Raw genomic sequence first — 21,571 nt, 5'->3', positions numbered from 1 at the left:
GAGGAGAAATCACAATTTTACTGTTGGAGCCAAATTTGAGTCGCGACTATGGCTTTAATAGAGGGACAAGTCGGTCGGCTGCATGCAACCGCGGCAGGCAACTTGCAACCGAGGCTGACTGCACGTGAACGTGCATGTTTGGGCACCAGTTTTTCATGATAGTGAGGCCAGGTGGGCATACTCGATGCATCAGCTGATAACAAAGTGCTAGGGCCTCCAAACTTCAACCTAGTGCTCGAGATTCATTTAAACCCTCGTGCGTTTAGACGAACTATGCAACCCCATCAGAAATGGTATCTTGGACTCAACGAAACCATCAATATTCCTATCAGAGGTCATTTCAATGAAAAGTGGTTCCCACACCCAATTTCCATTTTAAGCTAAAATCCACAAGGGGTCTCAGAATTATCCCATAAGCCTTAGGACCTGAACGAAGGGTTGTTCAAGAACAAACTCAGCATTGAGAGCTAACTTGACGGAACTCTCATCCTAGTTCGTTCACTAATAATGTTGACTAAAGTCAAACATAGACCTCAACTTAAAAGTTAAAATGCCTAATTGAACAAGCTCGCACTAAAAGCCTCGGGAGTCATGCTGACTAGCCTAAAATGACCCTTTCGGAGCTGATGGAATTATCAAAATTGGATTCTGATGTCGTCTTCTTAAACTTTTGATCGAAAATGACCATTCAAGGTTTAAAAGCTCCAAAATGCTAAAATTCACCTAGAAACTTAACGAGCGACCATGTGACCGAACTGTCAGTCCCAACAAGTCATAAATGACTTGGGGTAGTTACAACAAAGTTCTAAACAATAAATATGAGGCATAAACATAGAAATGACTTGGAGGTCATTACATATTAAGTGGTTATAAAATCATTTCATGAGATGCAATTATACTCTCATATAAGGGATACTCTAGTCGTTTAGCTTTTAAAAGGTATTTTCCTAATCAAAATTTTGACATGAGGCTTTCCACTTTTAGAAATACCTTTATTTTTTTATTAAAACAAATATTGTTTGGCTGTAATTGGGAGAGCTCCAATTTTTTTTTATAAAATAGTGTTCGACAAACTCATTTGTTTATGCTTCAGGTATGAATTTTATCATTGTCAACTGTTTTTCGAGTTTATAATATTTCTTACCTTTTAAAATTTTATTCATATTGATTGAAAATTTAGTTTTTCATTTTTCAGATATGAATTCTTCATTTGGAGACGTACATTCTAGTCTAAAAGTTTTTATTGGAGTGAAGTACCTTTCTTTTTTAGGCATGTTTTTTGCTCACCAAAAATTATTGCATCCATCATTTTCCTAAAATAACAAAACAAGGAAACAAGTTAATTTCCATATATTTTAAAACAAACAACTTAAATCTTTCTTTCTTTTTCTTTACCTTTGAACGTGCACAACTCCTAAATTTAACACTAGAATTCCTTGGAGTCCTCAATGCTTTTATTTTACATTACTATTTGCATTTACATACATCCTGTTCAATTGAATTTATGGACCTTCTGAATTGTTGAGACATGATTATCAGTTTTTAAAGACCAAAATAAAAATTATTAGAAGATAAAAGATGACTGAGAAAAAGATAAGTGAACAACCTCATATTTATTGTTGAAGAAGAGATGTAGTTTTACTTGAAAATTTAATAAAACAAATTGTAGTAGACCCATTTATGAGCGAACTATTTTAAAATATTTGTAATTTTGTTTGCAACAAATTTCAAAATGGCAAAAAATAAATTGCAATCACAAATAAAATATGAAGAAACATAATTTTATTGATCAAGATTGTGAGAACAATTCTGTTTATCCCTTGATTCTTCTCTCTTAAGATATTTATCCATGATTCGAGGGTCATTTGTGGTTTACTTCTCAACCTAGGATAATTTGGACTCGATCTACATAATTTGAGGGTCGTTAGTGGCGTATTCTCAAACTGTGATGATTTGGATTTGATCTACATAATTCGAGGGCCGTTAGTGGCGTGTTTCTCGAATTAAGATAATTTGGATTTGATATATTTGTGAATATTCCACGAGTTTGTGAAATATTGGAGATGTTGATCTTTAAAAATATCTAAGAGTTCATGGGATATTTGAGATCTTGAACTTTAAAATACCCAAGAGATTATGTGATATTTGAGATCTTGAACTTCAAAAATACCAAAGAGTTTATGGGATATTTGAGATCTTGAATGTTAAGAATACCGAAGAGTTTATGGGATATTTGAGATCTTGAACTTTAAAAATACCCAAGAGTTTATGTGATATTTGAGATGCCTTTTAAGGGAATTTCGTACCATTTATATAGGCGTGAACTAGGGTGTAGAGTTGTGTAGCCTCCAAGAATCCTAATTTGAATTGAACACACCTTGCAGAGTCTACACAAAATTTCAATGTCTACAAATGTCCCATGCTTCAAGTCTTGTCAGAGTGTAGACTTTTTGAAACTCAAAGACGAGGTTTGAAGTATTCATACTTAAACCTCTGCGGTTCTGTGCCATCACCTTTGCAGATTTGATCTATGAGAGAAGAGATGAAGGGCAAATTTGGTCCCACTAGGCGTGTCAGAATTTGTTTGCAACAAATTTTAAACATATGGAAAACAAAATAAACCACACAAATAAAATTTGAAGAAACGTGAATATTTTATTGATAAATCAATGCGGGTACAATTCTGTTGAGCCCTTGATTCTTCTCTCATAAGATATTTATCCATGATTCAAAGGCCGTTTATGGCTTATTTCTTGATTTAGGATGATTTGGACTTGATCTACATAATTTGAGGGCCGTTCGTGACGTATTTCTCAAACTAGGTTGATTTGAATTTGATCTACACAATTTGAGGGACATTAGTGGCGTATTTCTTGAATTAAGATGATATGGATTTGATATATTTATGAATAGTCCATGAGTTTGTGGAATATTTGAGATGTTGATCTTTAAAAATACTCAAGAGTTTATGGGATATTTGAAATCGTGAACTCTAAAAATACCCAAGAGTTAATGGGATATTTGAAATCTTGAATTTTAAAAATACCCAGTAGTTTATGGGATATTTAAGATCTTGAACTTTAAAATTACGCAAGATTTTATGAGATATTTGAGATGCTTTTAAGGGAATTTCGTACCCTTTATATAGGTGTGAACTAGGGTTTATGATTGAGAAGCCTCCAAAAAACCTAATTTGAATTGAACACACCATGTAGAGTCCCAACTTGAATTGAACGCATCTTGTAGAGTCCCACACAATTTTAATGTCTACAAATGTATTTTGGGGTGAACAGACGGAGTTAACATTCGTTTTGAATACTTTGTCCATTTGTGGGCAAAGTATCTGTTTTGGTCTGTGTTTTAAGGAGGAGATGTTTTAATATGTAGTGCCCAAAAAGTATCGGTTTTGAAGGTGTGTGCGAGAAGTGTAAATGTGGATAATTCTACTTAAGTTGATAAGAGTGAGACGCAAATAAAATAAAGTAAGAATATAACTTCCCACTCTCTTGAGGATGGTGTATTTCACACTTTCTACCACAAAAACATATATATGGCAACTATTCCACTTTAAAATAATATAAGGGGTTCATACGATCCTCCAAAAATTAGAGTGTTTAGCAAATTTTTTTTGATTGAAGTTTGAGTTGGTTTTAAGTCATTTCCCAAATTTATTTGACTTCAAGATTTTAAATATTAAGATAAATTTAAATAATAAGGTTAATAATATTCCTCATCTTCCATTTTATAATTATTCAGAAGCATGAAATTTTAAAAATAATATAATATGCATGTGTTATTATTTGTATAAAATAAAAAAAGAGTACTACACCTAGAATATAAAGAAAACTAATCTAAATTTGACCTCTGCAAAAAATGTGTGATGCGCTTCTTTAGTTTATACAAATATGGTAAATTACATAATTTATATAACGAAGGATTTAGAGCACAAAATATTTAAAGTATATTGTTCATTTTCTTTCCTTTTATGGATTGTATTTGACCATGAAATGAGAGATGAATTATTCAAACTTTCTTCCAAGAAGCAAAAGGTTTTTATATTTATAGTTTTATTGTAAACTCGTGCTGACGAATTGATTGTCTTTTCTAATATTCTCTTTAAAATAGTTTAAATAATAAAATTTATGTAGTGTGAATGTGTTTTTCAGTATTTAGTATCCTATTAGGGTAGATAATGATGGAGTACTAATTGAGTAAGGAAGGAGTTAATATAAAGTACCATTTTAATGTACTATATAGTCAAACTATAGTAGAAAAACATAATATCATGCTTATCTGTACTTATTACTATAATTGACAATATATATTTCTAAAATCTTTTCCCCTTTGATTATTTATTCATATATAAAGTTTTCAACAAAAGTAACCATTATACATTTATATATGAGTTGTGACATGAATTCTTCCAACTTCATTGCTCCAATGGATTATTTTGATAGCTTGTCAGAGGGTTGCAAATTTGAAATAATTTCAAGAAACAACTCCAGCCGATGCAGTAAGATCAATAGTTTTATCCAAAGGGTTCAAATTTGTTGCTGAATCAGATGAAATTTGGGGAAAAATTTTGCCCCCGAATTATCAAGAAATAATTGATGGATCTAAGTTTTCTATCGTTTGCAACACCAAAAATGAGCTCTTTTTCCGTTTGTGTGATTCACCCATTCTCCTTGATGGAGGCAATCTGGTAACACTCAATTTTGATGTGGTTATCTTTTATGATTCTATATTTTTTAATTTTAATATCGATGGTGTTTACATACCTAAATTATTTATCAATACCTGCTACCTCCCACACAGGGTCGACTCAACAACATTGGGGGCCTAAAGCGAAACTTAAGAGAGGGGCCCTAATATTTTTTTTTCATCATATATAGTTTTATTTAATATCTACTTTTCTAGCTATTTTAGATGTAAAGTCATTAGGTACTGTATTATAATCAATTTGTTTTAATAATTCCTTTTCAAATGATGATATAGTTAATTCATTCAATCTCTCTTTAGACATTGTTGATCTTAAAGAAGATTTAATCAATTTTAGTTTCACAAAAAATTTCTCAGGAACTGTTAACATTATTCTATAAGCAATATGTGTATTTGGAAAAGAATCAAGTCTTTTTATTTGATTGAGTATTTTAATTAGATCATTATCTTCTACTTGTATTATTTCCCTTAACACTTTAATTTAAAAAATAAATCTAAATCATCAATATCAGAATAACTATTATATGATAAAGAAAGTTCAAGGTTAAGACAATTTTTTTTTTTAATTCTCATCATCAAGTGATCTCAATATTTTACCACTAAATAAAAAATCAAAAATATTTCCATATGCTTCAATTGGTTCAAATCTATTTTGAAGTGAAAAAATAGTTTGATCTACTCTACATATATAAAACAACCAATTCTAAAAGGTTCTTCAAGGGACTTTGTGATTTCGCTATCCACATTTTCATCAAAATTCAGGTTTATTTTCATCTCATATGCAATTTCCTTAGTAGAAATCATAACACTCATAGTACATATATATTTTTTTAAATAACATATATATAAGTAATGATCTCAAGTGATGACTTTAGTGGCCTAGGGGTTAAGACGGCCCTGCTCCCACAAGAGGTGATATCAAGATTTAAGCTTTATGGATTAAATTTTTTATGATCTCAACCTTTAACTTGTTATTTTTAATGTTGTGGGTTCACATTTACTAGTTTTTGCATTTATCATGAATTTTTACACATAAATTCCTGCTCCGTATGGAAGTGTTGGGTTAAGATGAATCCTTAATTAATATCTTTATATGTTTCTACCTCTTATCAACACATGTACGAGATAGTGACGGAGTCAAAAATTCATGTATAGTGATAAAAAAAATACAAGGTGTCATCCTAGGGTTTAAACTCATAAGAAAAAATAATGTATGAACTCTCGTTGGTACTAAACTAAAATTTTTTCCTTATGTTAAGTGAATTCAACTGTTCATAAATAATTAAAAAGAATCATTTAACCCTATTTGCGTTACTCTAATTTTGACCAAGGTGATTCAATTGAACTCTTTTCCTTCCGTACCAAAGTACTCTGATAGATCAAGTAGGTGAAAAAAAATGATCACCTAATATTTATTTTATATTCACCAACATGTAAAATCTAATCTCTTATAATTTTCTGTCCAACAGTAATTGCCACACTTATTGCACTTGATGTTTATTTTGTACTTATTTTGTTGGGTAGGGGATGGAGGGGGGGGGGGATATTGAGTGTCAATTTTTATTCCGTTTCGCTTTCCAAAGTTTAGGTTATTCAAATTGAACAATGTGTCCTTTGGGTGCTTCCTAGTATACCATTATGAAACTATATTTCTGTAGCAACCATTCAAATAAATACGATGAAAATATGATTGGAAATAAAAAAAATACTTGGAAGAACTTTCTCTGATCTTACGTGGTGTGCTTTAAATTAATCAGATGGAAATTTTATGTGTTAGATGTCAATATGAAAAAGGCAACAAGTTTTCTACAGAGAATCGAAGTATCTGAATAAGAAGGCATTGGAGCAGTGCATGCAAATGTGTCTGAACCATTAATGTAATCTTCTATCTGTGGTTACTAATACATGGTATCATTCATTGATGACTTCTCAAGGTACGCATGAATTTACTTCTTAAAGAAAAAGTCTGAAATATTTGAGAAGTTTAAAGAGTTCCAACATACCGTGGAGACTGATATTGAAAAGGTAATCAAATGTCCATGTATGGACAATGGGAGAGAATACATGTAACATGAGTTCAATGACTACCTTAATAAAAGATGGTAGGACAACAATTGACTTGCCCAAATATTTCGTAGCAAAATGGAGTAGTTGAAAGAAAAAATAGACACTTGATAGAGAAATGAAGAAGTATTTTGAATATATTGCAGTACATTATGATAGTCAATCCGCGCTACACATTGCAAGGAATCCATATTTTCTTGAGAGAACTAAACATACATAAGTTGACAGTCATTTTGTTCGAGACAAGCTCCAAGATGGCCTTATTTCCCTTCATTATATTGTTGCCACAGATCAACTGGCTAACCTATTCACCAAAGCTCTTACTGGTGTTAAACAAACTTGCATCATGCCAAAGTTGGCTATGAAGGCCTCATATCCCACTTAAGAGAAGGGGGGGGGGGGAGGAGGGGGTACATTGAGAATGTGTTTATGTTGATTAGTGTAACTGTTAGCTTAGTCAGTTAGTTGTAGTTGTTAGCTCTATAAGTAATTATTTTGTTAGAAGCCAACTATACGCAAATGTCATAGTGATATAATACACGTGTGCAAATACGTTTTCCTTTGAGAAGTTTTATTCAACAAAGTAGTTTGCTTTCCTTCTTCTTCTCTTTACACTGACTTCTCCCTCTCATTAACACTTTGATGTCTGTCTTATATAAAGTGCAACAAAATGTTGGAATGTGAAATATGATATGTGTAGCCTACAATTATAAATAATTATTACCTTCATGTTAATATGCACTGAGTCTGACATTATGACAATTTGGTCTGGATACAAAAATATCAAAAATTACATTATGTATTCTATGTGCATATTTGGAAGAGACTAACTGTTTATTATGAATTCATAACTGATAATGGCTCAACTTGGAAAATATACACAAATAACGTATTGGGATAGCAGACTTTAGATTAATATAACAACCAAGAGTTAATGTCACCATGAAAAAATGTGGGGCAACGGATGGGGTTGTTCCTCTCTAAACTAGAGGTTTTGGGGTCGAACTCTGGGTTTGAAAAATTCTTGGTAGGAAATACTTCCCCAATAGGGCCCTACACGGCTCCAATCTGAATTAGTCGGGCTCTAATGCAGATATCGAACACCAAATGAGAAACCAAAAATAAAAAAAGAACTTTATTGAATATGAAAAATTTGAAGAGAAAATGATGTGCTCAATTTTGTCCGATTTATTAATGTATATACATTATTTTTTTTTAAAATGTTAAATGATTTATTTTAAACTAAAAGCTAATACTCCAACTTTGAAGTTAAGAGCTTCCCCCTATTAGCATAGTATAGTATATCACATTACGAAGATGGTAAATGTTCACCTATGGTTTAGTGTCTCACTCTTATCAACTTAAGTAGAATTATCTACATTTACACTTTTCGCACTCACCTTCAAAATCGATACTTTTTGGGCACTACATATTAAAACATATCCTCCTTAAAACACAGACCAAAACAGATACTTTGCCCACAAATGGACAAAGTATTCAAAACGAATAACTCCGTCTGTTCACCCCAAAATACATTTGTAGACATTAAAATTGTGTGGGACTCTACAAGATGAGTTCAATTCAAGTTGGGACTCTACATGGTGTGTTCAATTCAAATTAGGATTTCTGGAGGCTTCTCAATTATAAAACCTAGTTCACGCCTATATAAAGGGTATGAAATTCCCTTAAAAGCATCTCAAATATCCCATAAAATCTTGGGTATTTTAAAGTTCAAGATCTTAAATATCCCATAAACTATTGGGTATTTTTAAAATTCAAGATTTCAAATATCCCATAAACTCTTGGGTATTTTTAGAGTTCAAGATCTAAAATATCCCATAAACTCTTGACTATTTTTAAAGATCAACATCTCAAATATTCCACAAACTCATGGAATATTCATAAATATATCAAATCCAAATCATCTTAATTCAAGAAATACACCACTAATGTCCCTCAAATTATGTAGGTGAAATTCAAATCATCCTAGTTTGAGAAATATGTCACTAACGGCCCTCAAATTATGTAGATCAAGTCCAAATCATCCTAAATCAAGAAATAAGCCATAAACGTCCCTTGAATCATGGATAAATATCTTATGAGAGAAGAATCAAGGGCTCAACAGAATTGTACCCGCATTGATTTATCAATAAAATATTCATGTTTCTTCAAATTTTATTTGTGTGGTTTATTTTGTTTTCCATATGTTTAAAATTTGTTGCAAACAAATTCTGACACGCCTAGTGGGACCAAATTTGCCCTTCATCTCTTCTCTCATAGATCAAATCTGCAAAGGTGATGGCACAAAACCACAAAGGTTTAAGTATGAATACTTCAAGCCTCGTCTTTGAGTTTCAAAAAGTCTACACTCTGACAAGACTTGAAGCATGGGACATTTGTAGACATTGAAATTTTGTGTAGACTCTGCAAGGTGTGTTCAATTCAAATTAGGATTCTTGGAGGCTACACAACTCTACACCCTAGTTCACGCCTATATAAATGGTACGAAATTCCCTTAAAAGGCATCTCAAATATCACATAAACTCTTGGGTATTTTTAAAGTTCAAGATCTCAAATATCCCATAAACTCTTCGGTATTCTTAACATTCAAGATCTCAAATATCCCATAAACTCTTTGGTATTTTTGAAGTTCAAGATCTCAAATATCACATAATCTCTTGGGTATTTTAAAGTTCAAGATCTCAAATATCCCATGAACTCTTAGATATTTTTAAAGATCAACATCTCCAATATTTCACAAACTCGTGGAATATTCACAAATATATCAAATCCAAATCATCTTAATTCGAGAAACACGCCACTAACGGCCCTCGAATTATGTAGATCAAATCCGAATCATCACAGTTTGAGAATACGCCACTAACGACCCTCAAATTATGTAGATCAAGTCCAAATTATCCTAGGTTGAGAAGTACACCACAAATGACCCTCGAATCATGGATAAATATCTTAAGAGAGAAGAATCAAGGGATAAACAGAATTGTTCTCACAATCTTGATCAATAAAATTATGTTTCTTCATATTTCATTTGTGATTGCAATTTATTTTGTGCCATTTTGAAATTTGTTGCAAACAAAATTACAAATATTTTAAGATAGTTCGCTCATAAACGGGTGTACTACAATTTGTTTTATTAAATTTTCAAGTAAAACTACATCTCTTCTTCAACAATAAATATGAGGTTGTTCACTTCACTTTTTCTCATTCATCTTTTATCTTCTAATAATTTTTATTTTGGTCTTTAAAAACTGATAATCATGTCTCAACAATTCAGAAGGTCCGTAAATTCAATTGAACAGGATGTATGTAAATGCAAATAGTAATGTAAAATAAAAGCATTGAGGACTCTAAGGAATTCTAGTGTTAAATATAGGAGTTGTGCACGTTCAAAAGTAAAAAAAAAAAGAAAGAAAGATTTAAGTTGTTTGCTTTAAAATATCTGGAAATTAACTTGTTTCCTTGTTTTGTTATTTTAGGAAAATGATGGATGCAATAATTTTTTGTGAGCAAAAAACATGCCTAAAAACGAAAGGTACTTCACTCCAATAAAAACTTTTAGACTAGAATGTACGTCTCCAAATGAAGAATTCATATCTGAAAAAGGAAAAACTAAATTTTCAATAAATATGAATAAAATTTTAAAAGGTAAGAAATATTAAATTGACAATGATAAAATTCATACCTGAAGCATAAACAAATGAGTTTGCCGAACAATATTTTATAAAAGAAAAATGGAGCTCTCCCAATTACAGCCAAACAATATTTGTTTTAATAAAAAAATAAAGGTATTTCTAAAAGTGGAAAGCCTCATGTCAAAATTTTGATTAGGCAAATACCTTTCAAAAGCTAAACAACTAAAGTATCCCTTATATAAGAGTATAATTGCATCTCATGAAATGATTTTATAACCACTTAATATGTAATGACCTCCAGGTCATTTCTATAATTATGCCTCATATTTATTGTTTAGAACTTTCCTGTAACTACCCAAGTCATGTATGACTTGTTGGGACTGACAGTTCGGTGACATGGTCGCTCTTTAAGTTTCTAGGTGAATTTTACCATTTTGGAGCTTTTAAACCTTGAATGGTCATTTTCGATCAAAAATTTAAGAAGACGACATCAGAATCCAATTCTGATAATTCCATCAGCTCCGAAAGGGTCATTTTAGGCTAGTAGATTAGTCAGCATGACTCCCGAGGCTTTTAGTGCGAGCTTGTTCAATTAAGCATTTTAACTTTTAAGTTGAGGTCTACGTTTGACTTTAGTCAACATTATTAGTGAACGAACTCGGATGAGAATTCCGTCAAGTTAGCTCTAAATGCTGAGTTTGGTCTTGAACAACCCTTCGTTCAGGTCCTGAGGCTTATGGGCTAATTCTGAGGCCCCTTGTGGATTTTATCTTAAAATGGAAATTGGGTGTGGGAACCACTTATCATTGAAATGACCTCTGATAGGAATATTGATGGTTTCGTTGAGTCCAAGATACCATTTCTGATGGGGTTGCATAGTTCGTCTGAACGCATGAGGTTTTAGATGAATCTCGAGCACCCGGTTGAAGTTTGGAGGCCCTAGCACTTTGTTGTCAGTTGATGCATCGAGTTTGCACACCTGGCCTCACTATCATGAACAACTGGTGCCCAAAAATGCACGTTCACATGCAGGCGGTCGCGGTTGCAAGTAGCTGGCCGCGGTTGCAAGCAGTCGACCGACCTGTCCCTCTATTTAAGCCATAGTCACGACTCAACTTTGGCTCCAACAGTAAAATTGTGATTTCTCCTCCGTCTAAACTCTTATTTTGGTGATTTGAAGTCACACACACTCGTAATTATCAGTTCTATGCGGGAGTGATTGGATTGTGTCTATGACACTCTGTTCGAGGTAAATTTGGCATGAAATATGCTGCCCCTTTTCCTTTTATTTGTGTTTTAGTTGTGTATTATTGTTTTCATTGTTTTAGGGCATGAATTGTGTCCCATTTTGGTATACATGTTCAAGTTAGGTTTTAGGACCTTTTGACAGAAGCAATTCCAAAATTTCCAACACGGATCCCATGATTCCCATTTGACTCTAAAATGGTATGTCTCCATTTTGGGTGATTTTGGTGTCTAAAAGACCATATTGATGTTGTGATCCATTTCTTGATAGTGTGGCAGCGTTCAAAGGTTGTTCAGGAGGTAAAAATTCCATTTTTATGATTTGGAACGATCTGCCTACATGTAGGCTACGAATTTCTTTCTATTTATATTGAGGATGAGTATGTAAATTCATGATAATTGGTGTGAATTAGGAGCGGGTACCTAGTTATTCCTACTTTTCTCGTAGAAACCATGATTTAGGGTTGATTACTACTGATCTAAGGATAGTACCATGATTAGTTGGGGTTGTACGTGTGTGATTTACTTGTTTTACTACATGTTTCTTAAAGCATGTTTGGCCTTAGTAAAAGATAGGCTAGTGTTGCCTTAGACTTGTGAACCTTATGACGTTGGTATGTCTCAAATGCTACTCGAACAGACTAGCCCCTTGTAGATTGGATAGCAGACTTGGGTCTGATAGTTTGAACCTGCGTTTTGTCATTTGCACAACTTATTAGTCTGTATTTCAACACTCCTTACTTCAACGACTTTAAGGCATTTACCGGAGGATATGTGCTTTATCAGAATTGGAGTACCTCGAACTTGGAGCCTCTTTGTGATACCCTTAGGAGTGGATGTCGATCCACGGTGGCCTGGAGCCTACTTGAGATCCTCTTCGGAGTTGAAACACCCCTGGGTTCCTTTTGCTAGTTGTGGCTTATGCCCTTTGTAACACCTCGGACTTTGAGAAAGGTCTAAAAGGGGAAATTAGGCCTATCCACGAATCCAAAATGGACCATAGACCATTCACGACACCCTAGACGGTCCGTGTAGGGGATGAGGGTCTGTTAACTATGTCGTGAGAGAGTATCCAAGGCTTCCCGTGGTGACTTCGACTGCCCGTCTAGGAGTCTGTACAAGTCAACCTGTCAAGTAGGTTGCATCCAAGGTCAATGTAAAGGACCACAGATGCCTAAATGGTCTGTGGAGCTTCATACGGACCGTGAAGTCATTCGTGAAAGAGGATTGTTAGGTTTTGAGTTTTGGTCAACTTGAAATGATCATATCTTTCAGCACAAAATGAATTAGGTGGTCCATGATCTATCAAACTAAAGAACTTTGAGTCCTCTTTCAAATGCCGCCAAGTTTACCTAATTCCATGTCGGGAATAAAAAGTTATACTCATTTTAGTGAAGCCCTATTGGGCAAGGAATCTTCACAACCTACTAGATGGGTCGTGGTGACCATGATGACCCGTGAAGCCCTTCTTAAAGTCACTTCTCAGCATTTAAGTTAGGGTCGCATTGTTTATTTCCCCTATGAATTTTCCACTTAAACTGTGTTGTTTGGTGCTTAAACTTCGTTTTACTCAGTCTAAGCCTAGTAATATAGTTAGAAACTACCTAAAACCCTCATTCTTCTAAAATAATCCAACTTAGAAGGAAAGAAGAGAAAGAGGCGACATTTTCTCCCAAGAACAAGCAGAGGTCTTCTTCAAGTTCAGCCCCAAAATCCAAAGAATGTCTCCATAGTTTTCTCCACCAGGTATGTGGTAAAACACTATTGGGTTCCTTTCACCCATTATATCCCTAGATTTCAGTCAAATCTTCAGTTTCTCCATATAGTGTTCACACCTAGGGTTCTTAAATCTTAGGGATCAATTGAAATTTAGTTGTTATAGTTTCTATGTTATTGATGACATATTTCTTGGAGAATTAGTATAATCCCATGTATACAACTAAGAACCCTAACTTGTGTTAATTATTAGTATTTCATGAATTATACTTGCTTGGTAAATCAGTCAGAAAATTATGTTTCAGAATTTGAATGCCATATCTTTCAGTATATGTATGTTGCATTCTCAAATAATTATCACTATTTTGAGCAACTCAGTATATCAATTGCATGTTAGCTTTCATTTTCAGTCTTTACTTTTAAGTTTCAGTCTTGTTAGACTTAGCTGTGGGAATTTCCGAGCAACTCAATTCACTTAGAGGATTTAACACATAGAGCAGATTCAGCTCGAGTTGTTAAGTGTTGTTTCTGTCCTCACTATACTCTTCATATATTTGATGTATTAAGACTTATGGGTTTTTCCCTATTTCATACATTAACTGTTTTTAGCTTTCGCACAATGCATAACTTAACTGAACTTGTATAGATATTTCAGGCCATTGGTTAGCTTGGGGTTACTCATGATACTTAGCACCGTATCGCACCTAAGAGGTAGCCTCGGGGTGTGAAAATCTTGGTATCAAAGCATTAGGTTCAAGAGTTCTAGGGTGTCTGAAAGCCACACTAAGTAGAGTCTCTTATGAGTGTGAAGCGTGTCACACCTATGAGGGGAAGGTTAATAGGTGTTCTAAGAAAAACATAACTTCTTTTGTTATTCCTATCGTGCGTAAAGTGTGATTCCACTTCTCCTTTCTAATCTTTCGTTATTCATTTTAGATCATGCCTCCTCGCAGAGCTAACACACCAAATTATGATGCAGTTCCTCCGATCCCGAACCATGAGGTTACTAATGTAGAGCTCCAGAATGCGATCCAATTATTGGCTCAAATCGTATCCAACTAGACCAATCAGCATGCCTAGTTCCTGCAAACCCCACTGGTAAGCGTGGCAACGGGACCGAAACCGGGACTACCGAACTGGGAAGGACCAGAATCGGAACGAAACCAGGCACCACGGGCCAGGTCCGAATCAGAACCTGGACGGACCGGAACCGGTAGTTCCGAAAAAAATATGTATACCCGTCCCGGACCGGACCGGAAACCGGGTCCCAATGGCTATAATTTAAAATAAATAAATAATTTATTAAAATTTAAAAAATTAGGTACATTACTCAAATAATATTAAAAATTTTATAATTTTAAAGTTAAAAATTTATACTTTTAAAGTTTTAAATACAAACGTTCAAACTTTAAAAGTATAAAAGTTTAAATTTCACACTTTAAAAGTTTGAAATATTAAATTCAAACTTTAAAACTATAAAACTATAAAAGTTTAAATTTCACACTTTAAAAGTTTGAAAATTAAAATTCAAACTTTAAAACTATAAAACTATATAAGTTTAAATTTCACTCTTTAAAAGTTTGAAAATTTAAATTCAAACTTTAAAACTATAAAACTATATAAGTTTAAATTTCACACTTTAAAAGTTTGAAAATTTAAATTTAAGACAATAATAAAAAAAAATTAAGGCGAATAGCCTATACTATTATTAATATTAATTAAATAGTACAAGTTTAGTTACAAAATATTAGTAAAGTATTAAAAAATCTAATCTACACAGCCACCTTCTAGGAAGGGTTCTGTTTGAATTAGACCTCGAATTATCAAACTCATACTAATAGACATTTAAATTTAATAGTTCATGCTAACAAGGAAATCATTTTTTTAAATCATTTAACATTTCTCTAGTAACATGCTCCGGAATTGGTTGACTAGATAGTTCCTCCATTGCATCAATGTCGTCGTCACTAAAATCTTGCATTATTTCATCAACATCATTTTCAAATTTGGTCGGTAAAGGTGGACGACCATAACTTCTTCTCTCTCCATTAATCCAATCTCTAAATAGTACCAATATCTCCAAGCTATCTGCTGCTAATGAATATATATGCTCTCCAATTTGAAATCTTGCTGCACTGAAAGTGCCTTCCGAAGCTACTGAAGATGCTTGAATAGCTAACACATCTCGAGCAACCGGTTGAAGCTTTGGAAATCTCTTCCCGCGATTGCTCCACCATTCTAGAAGATTAACAGTAGTAGGTTCTATATTTTGATTAATATATGCATCAAAATCATTTCTATCATTATGAGAAAGTTCAAGATAACAATCTATCATATCATCAAAATAATCTTCATTATATCTACTCCTAGAACTTTGAGGCTCTTCATTACGTACTACATTCATTCTATTAGAATTATGCAAGTCATACAATTTTCTAGCTTCAATTTTTATACTATCTTTAACATCTTGACATTTATTAAGAAGCTGCAAAAGGTATTTGATGTCATGCATGTTAATGATACTGAGAGGGTGGAACTAGTTGCATACCAAACGAAGGGTGTCTCTAGGATTTGGTTCGATCAATGGAAGAAAAATCGAGCTGATGATGCACCACCTACGAGTTGGGCTTGTTTTGAGGAGGCCTTCTTGGGGCGTTTCTTTCCCCGGGAACTGAAAGAGGCTAAGGTACGATAGTTACTTACCCTTAAGAAAGAGTTACTAAGTGTTCATGAGTATGGGTTGAAGTTCACCCAACTGTCCGGTTATGCTTCGGAGATGGTTGCAGACATGAGGAGTAGAATGAGCTTGTTTGTTGATGGGCTGTCTCGTCTGTCTTGTAAGGAAGGTAAGGCTCCAATACTGATACGTGACATGGATATCTCAAGGTTGATGGTCTATGTGAAGCAGGTTGAGGAAGAGAAGTTGAGGGATAGAGAGGAGTTTAAGAACAAGAGGGAAAAGACATGGAATGAGTTTGGGCAGCAGAAGAGTAATGCCAACCGATCATCCTTCCAACAAAAACAGAAGGGACCTACTCCATCGTCTGCTAGTGCACCTGCACCTACGAACAAAAGTGAGTAAAATAGTCAGAATTTCAGAGCCAAGCTTGTATATTCTCAGGGTAATGTGGCACAAGGGGGTAGTAAGCCTCATGCTTGCGCTAAGTGTGGTAGGAACCACTTAGGTACTTGTCGTGAGGGATCCACTGGGTGTTTCAAGTGTGGTCAGAATGGGCATTTCATGTGAGGGTGTCCAAAGAACAAGCAAGGTAGTGGTAATGGGGGCAATAGAGCCCAGTATTCTTTAGTTGCTCCACCAGACAGAGATGCACCTAGAGGGGCTACTTCAGATACTGGCGGAGGATCAAACCGCCTATATGCTATCACCAATCGCCAAGTGCAAGAGGATTCGCCAGATGTTGTCACTGGTATGATCTAAATATTGGACTTTAATGTTTATGCTTTTCTAGATCCAGGAGCGAGTTTATCTTTTGTAACTCCATATGTTGCTATGAATTTTGATGTTATTCCTGATTAACTTAGTGAACCCTTCAGTGTCTCTACACCTATTCGTGAGTCTATTCTAGTAGAGAGAGTCTATCGTGATTTTACCATTTTTGTTAATCACAAGAGTACCATGACTGATTTAATTGAGTTAGACATGGTAGATTTTGATGTCATTCTTGGTATGGACTGACTTCATGCTGTTATGCCTCAGTTGATTGTAAAACTCGAGTTGATAAGTTTCAGTTCCCAAATGAGCCCGTCTTATAGTGGAAAAGTAATTCAATAGTGTGTAAGGGTCTTTTCATTTTGTAGCTTAAGGCAAGGAAGTTGGTTTCCAAGGGGTGTGTCTATCACTTAGTCCGAGTTAATGACTCTAGTGTTGAGATACCTCCTATTCAGTCAGTTTCATTAGTAAAAGAGTTTCTAGAACTCTTCCGAGATGATCTACCCATAGTCCCTCCTGAGAGAGATAGACTTTGGTATAGATGTTCTTCCAGATACTCGTCCTATATCCATTCCGCCATATAGAATGGCACCAACAGAGTTGAAAGTGCTTAAAGAGAAGTTGATAGATCTCCTAGATAAGGGCTTTATTCGACCAAGTGTCTCACCTTGGGGAGCTCCGGTCTTATTAGTGAGAAAGAATGATAGTTCCCTAAGGATGTGTATAGATTACTGTCAGTTGAACAAGGTTACCATCAAGAACAAGTATTCTCTTCCGAGAATTGATAATTTTTTCTATCAACTTCAGGGTGCCACATGTTTATTTAGGATAGATCTCAGATCTGGCTACCATCAGCTAAGAGTAATGGAATGTGATATTCCAAAGATTGCTTTTAGAACCCATTATGGCCATCATGAGTTTCTGGTCATATCCTTTGGTTTGACTAATGCGCCTGCAACATTCATGGACCTTATGAATACAATTTTCAAACTTTATTTAGATATGTTTGTTATCGTTTTCATTGATGACATATTAATCTATTCAAGGAATGAAGAAGGTCATGCTATTCATCTCAGAATAGTTCTTCATACTTTAAAATATAGAGAGTTGTATGCCAAGTTCTCTAAATATGAGTTTATGCTTGAGTCTGTGGCATTCTTAGGCCACATTGTGTCTGGAGAGGGAATTAAAGTTGATACTTAGAAAATTGAGGCAGTACAGAATTAGCCTAGACCCACATCTTCAACTGATATTAGGTGTTTCTTGGGTTTGGCTGGCTATTATAGAAGGTTCTTAGATTGATTCTCATCTATTTTGTCTCCTTTGACCAAGTTGACTCAGAAGACAATTAAGTTTCAGTGGTCAGAAGATGTGAGAAAAGCTTTCAAAAGTTGAAAAAGTGGTTGACTACTGCCCCAGTATTGACCTTACGAGAAGGTACTCAAGGTTTTGTGGTGTATTGTGATGCATCTAGAGTTGGCTTGGGTTGTGTTTTAATGTAGAATTGCAAGGTTATAGCTTATGCCTCCAGACAATTGAAAGTTCATGAGAAGAATTACCCAACCCATGACTTAGAGTTGGCTGATGTAGTATTTTCTTTGAAGATATGGCGTCATTATTTGTATGGTGTTCATATTGATGTATTCACTGATCACAAGAGTATTTAGTATGTGTTCACTTAGACAGAGCCTAATCCGACTAATGGTTTCCACAGAAGGATGAGTAGTGGTGATGAATGGGGCTTAACTATCATTAGTGTCAGAAGTGAAAGAAAAGCAAGACTAAGACCTAATTTTGCTCGAATTGAAGATAAATGTTCATTAGCAAAAAGTATTAGCTTTTGAACAATGGGGAGATGGTGTATTGAGATTATATCAAGGCATATTGTGTGTACTAATTGTGATGGACTCTAAGAGATAATCACAGAGGAAGATCATAGCTCCAGATATTCCATTCATCCGGGTTCCACAAAGATGTATCGTGACTTAAGAGAGGTGTATTGGTGGAATAGTATGAAGAAGGGCATTGCAGAATTTGTTGCTAGGTGTCCAAATTGCCAACAAGTTAAAGTAAAGCACCAAAGGCCCGGTGGTTTGGCTCAGAATATAGAAATTTTGGAATGGAAGTGGGAGATAATTAATATGGACTTCAGCACAAGGTTACCAGGTCTCGCAGGCAGCATGATTCTATTTGGGTGATTGTTGATAGAATGACGAAATCAGCCCACTTTTTGCTGGTAAAGACCACTTATTCGGCAAAAGATTATGCTAAGCTGTATCTTCAAGAAGTAGTTAGACTTCATGGAGTTTCGGTCTCCATTATTTCAGACAGAGGTGCGCAATTTACTGCACAGTTTTTGGAAGTCATTCCAAAAAGGCTTGGGTTCAAAGGTTAACTTAAGTACTGTCTTTCATCCTCAGAAAGATGGGCAAGAAGAGCGCACTATTTAGACTTTAGAGGATATGTTGAGGGCATATATGATTGATTTCAAAGGTAATTGGGATGCTCACCTACCTCTTATTGAATTTGCTTACAACAATAGTTACCACTCTAGCATCAAAATTGGATGGTTTGAAGTTGGTGAAACAGGGTTGATAGGACCAGATTTAGTTCACCAAGATATGGAGAAGGTGAAAGTGATTCAAGAGAGGTTGACAGCGACACAGAGTCATCATAAATCCTACACTGATGTTAGGAGAAGGGAGTTAGAGTTTGAAGTAGATGATTGGGTATATCTATAAGTTTCACCCATGAAGGGTATTATGAGGTTTGGTAAGAAGGGGAACCTTAGTCCCCGGTATATTGGACCTTCACGAATATCCAAGAGGATTGGCAATGTAGCTTATGAGTTGGACCTACCACAAGAGTTAGCCGCAGTTCATCCGGTGTTTCACATCTCTATGTTGAAGAAGTGCATGGGTGATCCTTCAGTGATCATACCAACTGCAAATATTGAGATCAAGGATACCTTATCTTATTGAGAGATTCCGGTTCAGATTCTAGATCGTCAAGTTCGCAAGTTAAGAACAAAAGAAGTAGCATTAGTCAAAGTCCTTTGTAGGAACCAATTTGTTGAAGAAGCTACTTGGGAAGGAGAAGAGGATGTGAAGCAGAGATATCCACATATCTTTAAATCCGTTAAAAATGCAGACCAAGGTACTAATTCTCTTCTTAGTACTCTTTAAATTATGGGTGAGCACGTTGTTTGTTTGCATTTGCTTGTCGGATGTTTGAACTTGATGTTACACCCTTAGCCTGGTAAGAGTAAGCTCATTCGAGGACGAATGTTCCCAAGGGGGAGATATTGTAATACTCTGTAACGAGAAAGAACTAAAGAGGAATTTAAAAAGAGGAAATAGTCATTTTTGGAAAGTATAAAAATCTGGAAATTTTTAAATGTGTTAAAGTTGAGTTTTTGGTCAACTTCAAACGACCATAACTTTTAGTTTGGAGAGGAGCAACCCCATCCATTGCCACACATTCTTTGATGTTAATATTTTCTCTTAGTTGTTATACTAATCTAACATCTCCTATCCCAATTCATTATCTTTGCAAATTTTCCAAGTTGAGCCATTATCAGTTTTGGAGTCATGATTAACAGCTAGTCTCTTCATCTACCCAATATGAATATGCATATAGAATACATAATGTAATTTATGATATTTTTGTATCCATACCAAATTATCATAATGTTTGATTCAGTGCATATTAAAATAAAGGTAATAATTATCCTACGCTACACCTCCTAAATGAAGGTAATATCATCTTTCACATTCCAATTGCTACTATTTAGGTTCTTATATACCTATGGGCTAACTTGTAATATTTTATTATATGCTATCTATCAAGTTAAGTGATTGATGTTTGGTTTCCAAGCTTTGGAGCACCAAGCATCAATGAAAAAATTGTCGTAGTTGTGTCCGTTCACTAGAAATTAATAGGAAAAAGAATTTAAGTTCAACACATTAACGACGTATAAATTATTTACGCAAAAATTAACTTACTTAGAAAATCAATCAAGAATTCTTATTACCAATTATAAAGAATATTGAAGAGTCTATTTTTTTTTAATGGAGCTCAAGTTCAATAAATGCTTCATTTGCCTGTGCAAACACACTCACTTAGACATGAGTAACATTCATTCCAAAGTGTTATTGGGTATATAAATTGTAATTAGAAATAAGATAGCAGATAAATTTTAGTTAATGCAATATAATTGAGTGTGCTCTCACAAATCAGACCACAATGTGAAATGATTAATTTAAATATTATTTGTGCATTGCTCGATATGTATACTAGTTACCTTAATATTAACAATATAAAAGAAAAACTTACACCATCTGTTTACAAAAAACAACAATTTCATCAAATATTCATACTACAAAATAGTAATTACTTATTAATATTTCTCTATCGAGAATTCAAAAGAGTCCACAAAATAGTAAAAGTTTATATCAGAAGTACAAAAGCAAAACATCATATCCCGAAGGAAATAAGATAAAAAAAACTACTCTAAACTATCTCAATCTTTGAATAAATGTGTGTGACTTGAAAGTCGTCCCCCATGACAGTCTTGAGCGAATAAAAGCTTGGAGTGTATTTAGTTGATGCAATGACATCACCGTCAACATTAACCACCCTGAACGTCTTCATTTCTGGGTTGTACCAAACTAGTTTTGAGCGACTTTGAAACAAGATTTCTCCATCTTTCCAAATAAATATA

The sequence above is a fragment of the Solanum stenotomum genome, chromosome 5 (assembly GCF_019186545.1).
Source record: "Solanum stenotomum isolate F172 chromosome 5, ASM1918654v1, whole genome shotgun sequence".
Taxonomy (NCBI): domain Eukaryota; kingdom Viridiplantae; phylum Streptophyta; class Magnoliopsida; order Solanales; family Solanaceae; genus Solanum; species Solanum stenotomum.
Note: the sequence above shows the minus strand (reverse complement) of the source record.